General features: G+C 43.4%; 1 long non-coding RNA gene across 1 annotated transcript in view; it reads right to left on the bottom strand.

Annotated features, from left to right (window-relative positions):
• Positions 1 to 13764, bottom strand: part of LOC135229539 (uncharacterized) — a 448157-nt gene that overhangs the window by 367470 nt on the left and 66923 nt on the right. Inside the window, exon 3 of the long non-coding RNA XR_010320220.1 lies at positions 10695 to 10776. This is a non-coding gene — a long non-coding RNA (uncharacterized LOC135229539). The remainder of the gene's footprint in view (positions 1 to 10694; positions 10777 to 13764) is intronic.

The raw sequence follows: 13764 nt of genomic DNA, 5'->3' as shown, positions 1-13764 counted from the left end.
AACACAGGTAAACATCTTTCTGATATTCTCTGCCTTCAGCCAGGATCCATCTGACATCAACAATGACTTACCTGTTCCCACGTCCTCTTTTGAATATGGCTTAAATTTCTGACAGTTTCTGTCAATGCACTGCTGCAGCCACTGTTGAATGATCTTCAGCAAAAATTCACTTGCATGTGATACTGATGATAATTTCTGCATTTGGTTGAAACACCTTTCTTTGGAATAGGCATAAATATGGATCTCTTCCAGTCAGTTGGCCAGGTAGCTGTATTCCAAATTTCTTGGCATAGACATATGAGCACTTCCAGTATTGCATTTGTTTGTTGAAACATCTCTATTAGTATTCCATCAATTCCTGTAGCCTTGTTTTTCTCTAATGCCTTCAGTACTGCTTGGACCTCTTCCTTCAGTACCGTTGCTTCCTGATCATATGCTGCCTCCCGAAATGGTTGAACATCTACCAATTCTTTTTGGTGTAGTGACTCAGTGTATTCCTTCCATCTTCTTTCGGTACATTCTGAGTTGTTCAATATTTTCTCTGTAGAATCCTTCACTATTGAACTTGAGGCTTGAATTTTTTCTTTGGCTCTTTCAGCTTGAGAAATGCTGAGGGTGTTCTTCCCTTTCGATTTCTAACTCCAGATCTTTGTATATGTCATTATAATACTTTGCTTTGTCTTCCATAGCTGCTCTTTGAAACCTTCTGTTTAACTCTTTTACTTCATCATTTCTTCTGTTCTTTTTAGCTACTAGATGTTCAAGAGCACATTTCAGAGTCATAAATCTTATGACATCCATTTTGATCTTTTCTTTCTTCCCCTTTTAATGACCTCTTGTTTTCTTTGTATGTCTGATGTCCTTGATGTCACTCCACTACTCATCTGGTCTTTGGTCATTAGTGTTCAACATGTCAAATCTATTCTTGAGATGGTCTCTAAATTCAGTTGGGACATACTCAAGGTCATACTTTGGCTCTCATACACTTGTTCTGATTTTCTTCGGCTTCAAGTGGAACTTGCATATGTGTAGTTGACTGTTCTGTAGTTGGTCCCGGCCATGTTCTGACTGATGGTATTGAGCTTTTCCATCATCTCTTTCCACACAGGTAGTCAGTTTGATTCCTGTGTATTCCATCCGGTGAGGCCCACACTTATAAAAAAAAAAAAAAAAACTTGCTGTTTATGTTGTGGAAAAAGTTATTTGCAATGAAGAAGTCGTTTGTCTTGCAAAATTCTATCATGTGATCTCTGGTATCATTTCTATCACCAAGGGCATATTTTCAACTACTGATCCTTCTTTGTTTCCAATTTCTCATTCCAGTAACGAGTAGTTATCAATGCATCCTGATTGCACATTCCATAAATTTCAGACTGTAGTAGTTGGTAAAAATCTTCAATTTCTTCATCTTTCTCCTTAGTGGTTGGTGTGTAAATTTGAATAGATTGTATTAACTGGTATTCCTTGTAGGCGTATGAATATTATGCCATCACTGGCAGTGTTGTACTTCTGGATAGATCTTGAAATGCTCTTTTTAGTGATTAGTGCACAGCTATATTCATTGCAACACTGTTTACAAAAGCAAAAAGATGGAAACAACCAAGATGCCCATCAACAGATGAGTGGACAGATTATGGTATATTCACATAATGGAATATTACACAGTGATAAAGAACAACGATGAATCCATGAAACATCTCATAACATGGAGGAATCTGGAAGGCTTTATACTGAGGGAAATTAGTCACAGAAGGACAAATATTGTATGAGACCATTTTTATAAGAACTCAAGAAAAGATTTAAACACAGTAGAAAACACTCTTCGATGGTTGCCAGTGTGGGAAGGGATAGAGAGGGTTTTCACTAATTAGATAGTAGATAGAATTATTTTAGGTGAAGGGAAGGACAACACACAATGGAGGGGAAGTCAGCACAATAGGACTTATCCAAAAGCTAAGAAGTTTCCAGGATACAACCAAACATTTTGAGGGACAGAGTAGCAGGGCGGAGGTCTGGGGACCATGGTTTCAGGGGACATCTAGGTCAATTGGCATAACAAAGCATATTAAGAAAACGTTGTGCATCTCACTTTGTTGAGTGGCATCTGGGGTCTTAAAAGCTAGCAAACTGCCATATGAGATGCATCAATTGCTCTCAAGCCATCTGGAGCAAAGGACAATGGAAAACACCAAAGACACAAGGAAAATATTAGCCCAAGAGAAAGAAAGGGCTACATAAAGCAGAGACTCCATCAGCCTGAGACCAGAAGAACCAGATGGTGCCTGGCTACCACCAATAACTGCACTGAAACGGAACATGGCAGAGAATCCCTGATGAAGCAGGAGAAAAGTGGGATGCAGACCTCAAATTCCAGTAAAAAGACCAGACATAATGGTCTGAGATGGAGGTACCCCAGAGGTCATGACCCCCAGACTGTCTGTCAGCCAAAACTAAAACCCATTCTTGAAACCAACTCTTCAGACAAAGATTAGACTATAGGACCTAAAATGATACTGGTGAGGAGTGTGATTCTTAGCTTAAGTAGACACATGAGACTATATGGGCAGCTCCTATCTGGAGTCAAGGTGAGGAGGGAGAGGAGAACAGGAGCTGGTTGAATGGACACAGGAAACACAGGTGGAGAGAAGGAGTGTGCTGTCACATTGTAGTGAGAGCAACTAGGGTCACATAACAATGTGTACATAAGTTTTTGTATGAGAAACTGACTTGGATTGTAACTTTTCACTTAAAGCACAATAAAAAAAAAATAAAAGAAAATCTAGTATAGACTCATGAACAACTTTTATGACCTTTGGGAGATGATGCTTTTCTTCTAAATTTATATCCTACGATTTGCTGAAGCAGTGCATCAGCTCCCATTGAGGAGCTGTATTTCTTCCTTGGGTGTTCTGTGCACAATAATGCCAAAGCAAACTTTCTTGAAGTCAGGTATCATTACCTGGATCTTCTCCTCAGAAATCCACGATGAATTACCATTGTCAATTACTAGCTACACAAAGTTATTTTAATTCACATATATATACATATATACATATATCTTCAGTTTCTCTGCTATGCATTCCTTTCTACCCCCTCATCCAATTTCCAAAGTTCTAGTTAACCAGACCTTTTACTGGAGTGTCTATATGACATGGTCATTGTAGCTGCCATGACTCTGCTCAAGCTTTGCGCAAAGAAGAAGTGCATTCTGTCACTCTGGTTCCCTGATGCCCGGCTGACACAAAGTATTGCACAGCGGCGCCTTCTCTTACTCATTTCTCTTTTTTTGAATTTTTTTTTTGTATTTAAAACTCAAGTTATATGATAATTAAGTAATAGAAATGTTATAAATTTAAAAAGAAAAAGTATAGAGAGTATAAAGAGATTAAGAATGAGAGCATGAGATGAGACAGTGAAAGATTTCAGGCCCTTCCCGCCTCCCTGTCACAGCTGGCAACCCCCAATAATCTTTGGTTTGTATAAATTTGCTTATTTCATATAAGTAAGATCATACAGTAGTTGTCTTTTTGTGACTAACTTTCTTCAATCAGCATGATGTTTTCAAAGCCTAGCAAGAAAGAATTTTCAAATTCCAACTATAGCTAACCTCAGTTTCTGCTATCATTCCCAGTTCTCCATCCTTTCTCCAACTAGTGTACCCCCTTTGTCTCTTCTGTTGCTGCCCCATTCTGCCTTTCAGTGGCTGAGCCCTGCTTTCTGCTCTCTCCTTGGTCTCTGTATCCCTCTTACACACTGCTGGCAGGTTCCGTCTCTGGATCTTGTCTCTGGAGCTTTCCCTCCATCCAACACACACGACCTAGCTCTATCTCTTTCTGGATCCTGAAGTCTACAGTCCTTCCCACATATTCACAAACATACACAGACCTTTAGGTTGACATAGGCAACCCACCCAGACACAACCAGTCAAGGTGGTTGTGTGCTGTCTATCTGAGGTTTCTGGCATCAGGTTCTCAGATACGGACATCTCTTTCTGCCTCACGCTGAAGGAGTTTCTCTAATAAGGACAAGGGCTTCTATTCTGAGAAAAGCAATTTTAATCCCCTACTGTAGCTTGGTTAAGAAGGGTACAAGAAAGAGGTATGCATGTAAGAGTCTTAACTAAATATACGCATTCTTCTCTTTAAGTATAACTTCTCCGTAAAACAGCCTTTCAGTAAAAGAGGTTGAAAAGAGATGAGCATTGCTCTCGTTTGAGTGCTTACACCCCAAATTTACTAAGAAAATCACCCTTATAGAAAACTTCTTTCAATGACGTCACACATTTATTATGAAGTTATAGGGGAATGAGGTCATTTCTAAGTTCCAAAGGAACAAGTTCATTGGAATTCAATAAATGTGGAATTAAAGAAAAATAACTTCTTAAAAAATGAACTACCATAAACAGTGCCACTTTACAATGGAGATTTTGTCTTCCACAGCAGTGCCCCCAAAAGGTGGTGGGTCTTTGGGGAAGAAGAAAGAAACCATGGGGTCTGCAGAGGTGGAGGCTGTGGTGATGGAGAGGCCTCCAGGGGTCCCTATGACCAAAGCTTTGGGCTCACAGGTGAGAATAAGTACCCTGAAAGCTCAACTAAATCTACTCTCTATTCTCAGAGGTCTCTACCAGAGGAAAATGCCCAAGAGTCAACAACATCCCAAACAAAAAGTCAAAGCTCCAGGCACAGGAAGATTCCAAAACAATCCGAGAGCTCTTTTCCTTCATCTTCCACCAAGCAGACCTCTCACTCCTCTAGCTACGGGGCTACTTCAGAGAAGCAATGGGTCAGGTGTGCACATTTCACCCAGGTGCACACAGTCAAGGGGGTGGCGGTCGCCTGGCAGACCAAAACCTCCTTTGCTCCCGTGGGCAAGATGCCCCAGGTCTTTGAGGCCGAGCTCTCTGAGGAGAGCACCATCGGCTCTGCCCCCAGACTGGCCAACACTGAGTCCCTGGTCAGCAACCTGGAGCCCTGGCAGGAGGGGCCCCAGACCTGTACCCAGGAGCCCACCGACCAAGAGAAGGAGCATTGGGAGAGCCCCCGCGCAGCCACCCCGGAGTGGCTGGTGACCCGTGAGCACGGCTTCCGCTGCGTGGCCTGCTGTCACGTGTTCGAGTCCCAGGAGGCCCTGGTTGCGCACGCGGCGCATGCTGTGAGCCAGGGCTTCAGCTGCCAGGTCTTCTTTGAAGACCTGCTGGAGAGGCGGCTGCCAAGCTCAGTCCAGCGCAGGCCCCAACGCTGCCACCAGCTGGCCAGGCGTTACCTGATGGCCTCCAAGAAGAGGGAGGTGAGGGAGAAGAGAGCGGTCTGCAGGCACCTGGAGGAGCAGCTGGAGAAGCAGAGAGAAGAACTGAAGAGGCTGAGGCACCAGCTGGACAGGCTGAAGAGGCAGGCCAGGCTGCAGAAGGCACAGCACCAAGGCCAGAGGGGGAAGCACCTAAAGACCTGCTAGCACCCTGGGACTAGGAGGAGCAGGGCCTTTGGGCTGGAAACCTAGGCCCTTCAGGAGAGACCTCCATTCAGGTTCGTTTAACCCAGCTTCCCTGGAAGATCCTACCCTCCTTCCCCTCTGATCACCAGTCTTCCACCCCAAGGGCACAAAGAGCTCCAGCCCTAAGGGGGATCTGGATGGAAGAAGCCCCACATAGCTGACCGCAGACACCAGGTCCCCTCAGAGGCTCCCCTGGCCCAGAAGAGGACAGGACAGGCCTCATCTTGATGGTGAGATCTTGGGACCCTAAGGATGAGCACAGCATAAGTAGGGAAAGGGAAATGGGATTTCAGTGGGACTTGGGAGGCTAAGGGGGACCCTGTTGAGGTGTGATGGTGAAGGGGGTATCACTGAGTTCTTTGGAGGAGAAGGAATCAGAGAGATGGCAGGGTGTCAGGAAACCTGCCTGCAGGTGAGCAGTGGGCATAAAGCCCTAAACCAAGGACTCTGGGTCCCTTCCCAGCAGCATACAGGCAGAGAAAGAGGTAGGGCTTGGCAGGAGGAGTGGAGGGCCCGATGAAGGAAAATGAATTCACCCCAGCCATGTCTTCTGGTCTCCCAGGGTGAATTTGGGGTTATGATTAGGAAGCATTGTTGTTGCCTCATTAGGGGAATGTAACTGGGAGGTGGTGTAAAAAAATCCCCCTGGGTGTTAAGAGTTGATCCAGCGCTTGCAGGGTATTTCTTGTAGAGTATGTCCTCGGGTAAGGGGTAGAGCTTTGGAACTTTTTCATCTCCTTTAAATAAAGCTGTACATTCTGGTTCTTGACACGTCAATAAATGTTGTTAATTTTTTTTTTTTTCCTGTGGTCAAATCTGACCTGTCCCGAGGTCAAAGAAATGGAAGAAAAAGGCCCTCTGAGGTGAAAGAAGCAAAAGAAAGGAGAGGCTTCTGAACCTGGGGAGAACAGCGAGAACACAGGTGACCAGAGGTATGGATGGAAGAGGCAAATTCAGGCCCAGACTCAACAGTGGACAAAAAAGACCAAGTCTCAGTCACAACATCAAATCCCAGGTGTGGGGAAGCCCTGGACATGACAGGGATGCATCCATCTCTCTGGGCCATGAGACCACAGAGGGCAGAGGAAAAGGAGGGCAGGGCCTCTAGGATGGGCACCTCCATCCACAGTCTGTCCTGTGTGTATGCCTCAGAGTGACAGAGACAGCTCCTGTGAGGGAGAGGGTCACAGGCAGAGAAAAGCCAAGGTGTTCAGGCCAGGTAAATTCTGCAGTCTCCTAAGGATCCAAAACAAAAATCAGAGATTCTCAGAGGTATCAGGGTGGGAGGGGTTGGCATTCCCAGGCTGGGGAGAGGCTGGCTGGGGAGGTACTGCTTTCTGAAATCTTTTCATCAACATCTTCTTAAAAGCTACCTTCCCAGTTGATGTCCTCTTTTATGCTCTAGGCTCAGACCTCAAAGGGCCTCGAATGCACAAAGGCGGGTTATACAGTGGGTCAAGGCAGGGAGGAGGTGGTACCAGCACATCCAGGAAAGAGAATTTTCTGGAGCGCCATGAGTTACCTAGTGAATCGCACATGGTGTCCAGCCTTCTACATTTAGCTGTAGACATGTGCTTGCAAACGTGTTTGGGGGTTAATTCTACTGAGTTCCCAAAATTATTTTTGGTCATTTCCAGTTATAGAGACCAGAAGAGCTCACTGGTTCCAGGAACAAGAAATCCACTGGATCTGATTATTACTGTCTGTGGTGTGCTCTCCTTCCAGTGATTAAAATCTTTTGTCTGTCATTATAGAAAATTTTCACCTATTTAAAATATCTAACGAAACACATTAAAATATACATGTATCTATAATGTTTATCAATTTCCAAAGTTCTGAAATTATTTTTTATTTTCAAGATTACAGATTTGTATGACAAAAAAGTTATGTCAGGGTCCCACCCTCATATGTAATTTGCTCCCGCTCCCACAAGGTATCCAATGTTAATAGACACATGTGTCCTTTCCTACACCTCTCTGCAGGGACACATACACACAGTCACAGGTACACAAGTACATCTGCTGGGGTGTTTGCTTTTATGGAGACTTCGTCTCACTCTACCCACATTGCTCTCGCCCCTTCTTTCACTTGACATTCTACCTTGATTCTCTGTAAGTCATTAGATATGGCACTAACACTATATTTTGGGGTCTTCAACTTACATGAATAATTTAAATAGATGGTATCAACTCAGTACACTTTATCTGGACTTATATATGTTGTTGTTAAAAGCTATCAAGTCAGTTCTGAGTCACAGTGACCCTAGGCACCACAGAACAAAACTCGGTCCGGTCATTGCAATCCTAATAATCGTTGCTATATTTGAGCACACTGTTGCAGCCACTGTATCAATCTCATTGAGGGTCTTCCTCTTTTTCCCTGGACCTCTGCTTTACTAAGCATGATGTTCTTTTCCAGGAACTGGTCCCTCTTGATAAGATCTCCAAAGCCATCCTTACTTCTAAGGAATATTCTGGCTTTCTCTGCTCAAGACAGATTTATTTGTCCATACACAACACTACTAATACAGAAGCATTATCATCCATGCTTTTTAAGTCCACTCTTCCTGCATGTTCTAATTCTCCTCCCCCTGTTCTTTCCCACAAGTGAATCCAAGGTAATTCAGGTTAACAATGTGGTAAGTCGTTTCTCCTATCCTTGCTTAAACAAGCACACACAGACATACATGTATCCTCATCTTCTCATTTATACACACACATAAACATCAACAGGTATTCAAGCATATTCAAACAATTGATATTGTTTAACCCAGATGTGCTCATTTTATATACACTTCTCTGCACCTTGATTGTTTCAGTAATACTTCCATAATACTTCATAGAGATTTCTCCCACTCAACTACTACAACTCTTTTTCATTCTAAGGACTCCCTGTTTTATTGAGGATGTAGCTTTACCATAAGTTCTCTATCATTCCACCATCAATGGACAAAGTTTGGTCATATTAATAATAACTATCCTTTCTATACTATAGGATTTGTTTCTGTGGAATAGACTCCACAGAGTGAGATTTTCAATTCAAAGGATGTTAAAAGTACAGAGCCACGGCCATGTCTTTCCCCTAGAGGCTGCCATAATGCACCTCTCCAGCCACGTCTCAGGGCATCCTTCTCCCCACAGCCCAGCCAGCCATAGGTGGTGCTGATTTTCCAATTCTGCCAGTTTCACTGGCAGTTTGATATTTTCTTAACTTGGACTATGTTTACTGGGCATGTGGATTTGCTCTGAATGAACTGTTTGAATTCACTGCTCATTGTTCAAGTGCTTAACTTTTATCCTTCTGTGTAAAATGGAAATTGTTATTAAGCCTTGTCATCTCCATTTCACATGATTTTCCAAATCTATCATTTGTGTATCACATTTTTGCAAGCTTTGTCCCCCAGAACAATCACTTGAGTCAGCACCATTTATTAAATAAATATAATTTTCTTGAAATGCTACCTTTGTAAGTTATTGTGACTTCTTAACAGATTTTCTGTTTCATTGGTCGACTTGTCAGCTTCTATGCTATATAATATCAATTTGTTCTGTTACCCAAAGAGATAGACACCTGTTACTATCCTGCTTTTTCATGTTTTACTTTGGTAAAACCGCCCTGGTTTTGCAGCGATTAAGTGCTCAACTGCTAATCCAAAGAAAGTTTGGCAGGTCGGACCCACCAGGTGGCTCCAAGGGAGAAAGACCTGGTGTTCTGCTCCCGTAATGATTACGACCTAGAAAACCCTATGGGGCAGTCAGATGGGATCGCTTTGAGTCAAAAATCGTCTCCAAGTCTCATAACAACAGGAATATTCTTTGTTATCTACTGTACTATTTGTAGCATATGATTACTGTATACAGTTCAAAACAACTATCTTAATATTCCGGCTAGAAATGCATTCCACTTATATATTAGTTTTAGGGACCTCCATTTAATTGACAAGACATTCCATTTGAAAATATGGCATATTTTTGCATATATTCAGGTTTCATTTTATGTACTTTAATACATTGTCTTCCCTCATAGAGGTCCTTTGCTGCTCTGGTTAAAACAATGTTTTGCTAAATATTTTACAGTTTTGGACACAGTGTGATACAGTCAAGTAGTAGGGGAAAGAGAAGGGTCTGCCCTTCCCACCCTTGCCAATTTTAGACCCTTATTCTATACTGGAGAGAAACCATTGATTTTGATGCATTTGTCTTTTATGCAGGTATGTAATTATATCATCATTATTTTAAATATCTTTTAATACTTGTACTAGTTATTTAAATTTTCTAGTTCATTCCTTCACCTAAAAACTATGTTGAGTGATACCAAAATTTTTGTCTAGTTCCAAATTTATCGGAATGGGTTTAATATTTTTCCATTTATCTCACACCTGATAAGTTTGGGGATTTGTTATGCACCAATAGATAACTAATACTCTGAGCTACTGACCTTTATGGTAATCTACACACAACTTGTTTGTGACAGTTAAGTACTTCCACCTGGCCTCTGTTCAGCTGGGATACCATGATTTACATTGCTACTAGGCTGCCCAGCCTCCACTAAAACCTGAGCCTATAGAGAATTGTTCTTGTTAGCTGTCATCGAGTCCTTTCTGACTCATGACCACCCCATGTGGGCATAGTAGAAGTGTTCAGTAGGGTTTTCAAGGCTGTGATCCTTTAAAAGCAGATCGTCAGGACTGTCTTCTGAGGTGCCTTTGAGTAGGTTCAAACCACCAAACTTTCAGCTAGTATAGAACACTTAACTGTTTGTGGCATCCAGGGACCCCCTGCAAAGGTACATATTGGTAAGCTCCATGTTGCTGGTGCTCCCCTCAGCTCTACATTCCTTATTCTTTTAATGAAATGGGTGTCCTTCAGGACCTCCAAGAAATGGTCTTATAGAAGACTAACTCAGACATGCCCACATATTGGAGGCTTTTATTCCCTCTTCCAACACCTGACACAGTAGGTCTGGTATTTCGATTTCATAGAATGTGGGCCGCTGCCTTTTCCAAACTTCCAAAAGCAATCCCACAGCATATTAAACCCATTTCCAGAACCCTTGCTATGGCAATAAATCCTTGTCAACAAACAAAGTCTACATAAGAATTAGAGTGTTTCCTTGAATGGACAACATTTTACATGCCTCCATAAAGAAAATGCCTCAAGGGCAAAGTTTAAGAGTAAACCAAGGCATTTCCCATCACTCCTTACCTGAGAGGCTCTTCATGAGGATTTCCTGACACACATGGCAAAGGACATAGTAGACACTGCCTTCTTTTTTACCTCTTCCCTCCTAAACAAACAGAAACCTTTGCTAAGATGTCAGGTGTCAATTCCCAACTCCTCTTCTTATCCTGTATGTAAGTTCTGTAATGAGACCAGGACCCAGGCAGTATTTCCCATCTTTCAAAGTTTGGAGGTCCAGTGAAATCCTGTTACAAGTCACTAGATCAGCCCAGGAGCTGGAAGACTGAAATTCCTGGTCCTCTGACAACTGGGAAGGGCAGGGTGGGATTGGGCAGAGCCTCCTTGACCATCACTTGCCCCAACAGGATCTGGAGGCTGCTTCATGTTATAAGTCAAAGGCCCTTCCAGCCCAGTCGCATAAGAGCAGGGAAAGGCTTTTTCCATTGAAAGAAAAGATGGGCTCAGGAGCAGCAGGTTTGAGGCCATTCAGCTTCGGTCAGCTTTGCGGCTTCAGGACATCCTGGCCGCTGGTCACCTTCACAGCTGGGCCTTTATACCTTTTCACCTCTCTCCCATTTTTCTCCCAGTACCATGGGCTGTGGCTTCTGCTAGTTTCAAAGATTTCAGTGTTTCTGTAGCTCCTCGTCCCGCTCAGAGGAGGCAGGTTTGCAGGGTGTGAGGGACAAACCCATAGTGCTGCTTAGGTGTCCTTCAACAGAAACCCTCCTGAGGTGACAAACTGTCCTGACTGATCCTGAGACCAAGACAGAGAGAAACTCAGTGAAAGGGTCATTGGCTTCTGCAAGTGTCAGCGCTCTCAGGGTCATGTCCTGGGGTCATGCCCAATTGCAGGAAAAATGAACTGACTCTGAACCAGTACACAGGCCCCGGAAGCCTCAGGAGGATTCTGTCTTAGTCTAACTCAGCACTGGGGAAATCCTCATGGGGTGGGAGCAGTGATATTCCTGGGATCTTTATTCTAAATTTTCAGAGCAGTTGATACAGTCTTGAGGTAGGAAAAGAGAAAGCTTGGGACCACAGGAGGGTGGCAAAAGAAGGAGCCTCTTATCACTCACTCCCTCTGGGGTCTTGTTCAGGTTTTTTTTTTTAATGCAACTTGGGCTCCAGGCAGGCACTTATTTCTAAAGTTGTATTTCTCTGTTTTAATTTATGATATCTAAGTCAAATCTGGAGTCTGGAGCTCATTTTGATAATTCGTCTTTAGTCTGTGCAGACAAGAGTCCGCTCACACCCATAATGAGAGCAGAGGAAATAAATTCCTCTTGCTCCTCAAACTAAGAGTACCACACTTGGGGAGCTCTCCTAGGGCAGCGCAGGCGGTGAGTCCACTCTGGGGCCCTGGGAGGGGGATGGGGTGGGTGCCAGGCAGTGTGGCTTCTGTGGCTTCACCTTCTTCTCCGGGAAGTGCATCTCGAAGGCCTCCACATTCGGATCCTGACGCTAACCACAAGTTCCCACCCTTCTGTGACCACTGTCTGGACCCAAGTCCTCACATGCCTCCTCTGCCCTCCTATCCCATCATATGCGCTGTGATCAGGCTCAAGTGTGTACCCTGGGTCTCGCCCTCTATGGCCTTATGCTTCCCCTAGTTCTGTTGGGACCTGCCAGCCTGGTGGGTCTGAGGTCCAGGTGGGGCTGGGTGGGCTGGGACTGTCACAAAAGGCTCCTGAAGCCAGCTCTTTCCTGCTCCCCGCCAGCTTGTGGCAGGGCTGCCTGGGACCTCGCGCCTCCCCTGGGTGCCCCTCTCTGAGCATCCCTGCCGCCCCCTCCCCTAGTTCTTGAGGCGCCTTCTCTTGATGCACAGGTGCAACTGGGCACCCCACCGCACTGAACCCGAAGTCAGTTCTCAGCTAGATTATACACCTGAACCTGAAATGCACAACCTTAAAACCACTAGAACCAATAACTTGTTGTCATCTAATCCATTCCAACTCATAGGAACCATAAAGGGCAGAGTAGAACTGCCCTATAGGGTTCCCAAGGAGCGCTCGGTGGACTTGAACTGCCAACCTTTTAGTTAGCAGCTGTAGCTTTTAACCACTACTCCACAAGGTTTCTTAAAACTGCTAGATAGGTGTGAAATGAAAAAAGGAAAATAAAAAAAATTAAGAAAAAAAAACAATTACAGAATATGTAAAAGAAAAAAATAACAAAAGAAAAAAACAACTACAAAAAAATCACATAATATGAGACTGTAACCTCACATTATGGACTCAAGGAGGCTGGGTTGTATCTTTCTTTGCAAATAAGTCTTAGATAAGGGAATTGGTACCAGGAGTAGATACACACTCTCACTTCAGGAAAATGGAAAATCTGGGATTAATTGACCTGGATCAGGTGGAAAACAGTGATAACCACATAATATTTAAAGATGAAATCCTAACAGCCTAAAACATGCAGTGGAAATTTTTCTAAGGAAAGTAGCATCAGAAGAGGCCTTTAATCACTACACAAAATGGGTCAGTAGTTCGAGATCTCCCTACAAAGATGGAATCAACTCGATGGCCAACTGGTTTTGGGTTTGGTAGATCACTTTTAGGCAGGTTCCAGCAAACGTGCAAAAAACAGATCATTTCAACCTTGTACACAGTCAATAAAGAAGAGAAAGCTATGAGATGCTCCCCAACTTGTTCCCTAAGGCTACTTTAATATTGATACCAAATTAGAAAAGGAAGGTATAAGAAGAGTTACAGGACAAGCACACTAAGCAACTGAGATGCAAAAATCTACATAAAATGCTGGCAAAGAAATCCAGCAAAGTATAAAGCACGTAATATGCGAGCATCAAGGGGGTTTATTGTCAGCATACAAGCTTGAGTGAACTTTAAAGATTTAATAATTTAATTCACCACATGTGTAGGTTAAGGAAGAAAAGACATAGGTTCACCTCAAGAGACGGTGAAAAAGCAGTGATAAAATCCAACCACACTGAGACATAAGAACTCTGAGCAAACATGGAACAGAAAAGGAGTTCCCGAATGTGGAAAACTACAACTAGCATGATAGTTCCTGGTGAAATGTGGGACATTCTCTTTAAAATTAATTAGAAATAAAATCAGGATGCTTTCTCTCA

The sequence above is a fragment of the Loxodonta africana genome, unplaced genomic scaffold, assembly GCF_030014295.1.
Source record: "Loxodonta africana isolate mLoxAfr1 unplaced genomic scaffold, mLoxAfr1.hap2 scaffold_35, whole genome shotgun sequence".
Taxonomy (NCBI): Eukaryota; Metazoa; Chordata; class Mammalia; order Proboscidea; family Elephantidae; genus Loxodonta; species Loxodonta africana.
Note: the sequence above shows the minus strand (reverse complement) of the source record. Positions and strands in the feature narration are given on the sequence as shown.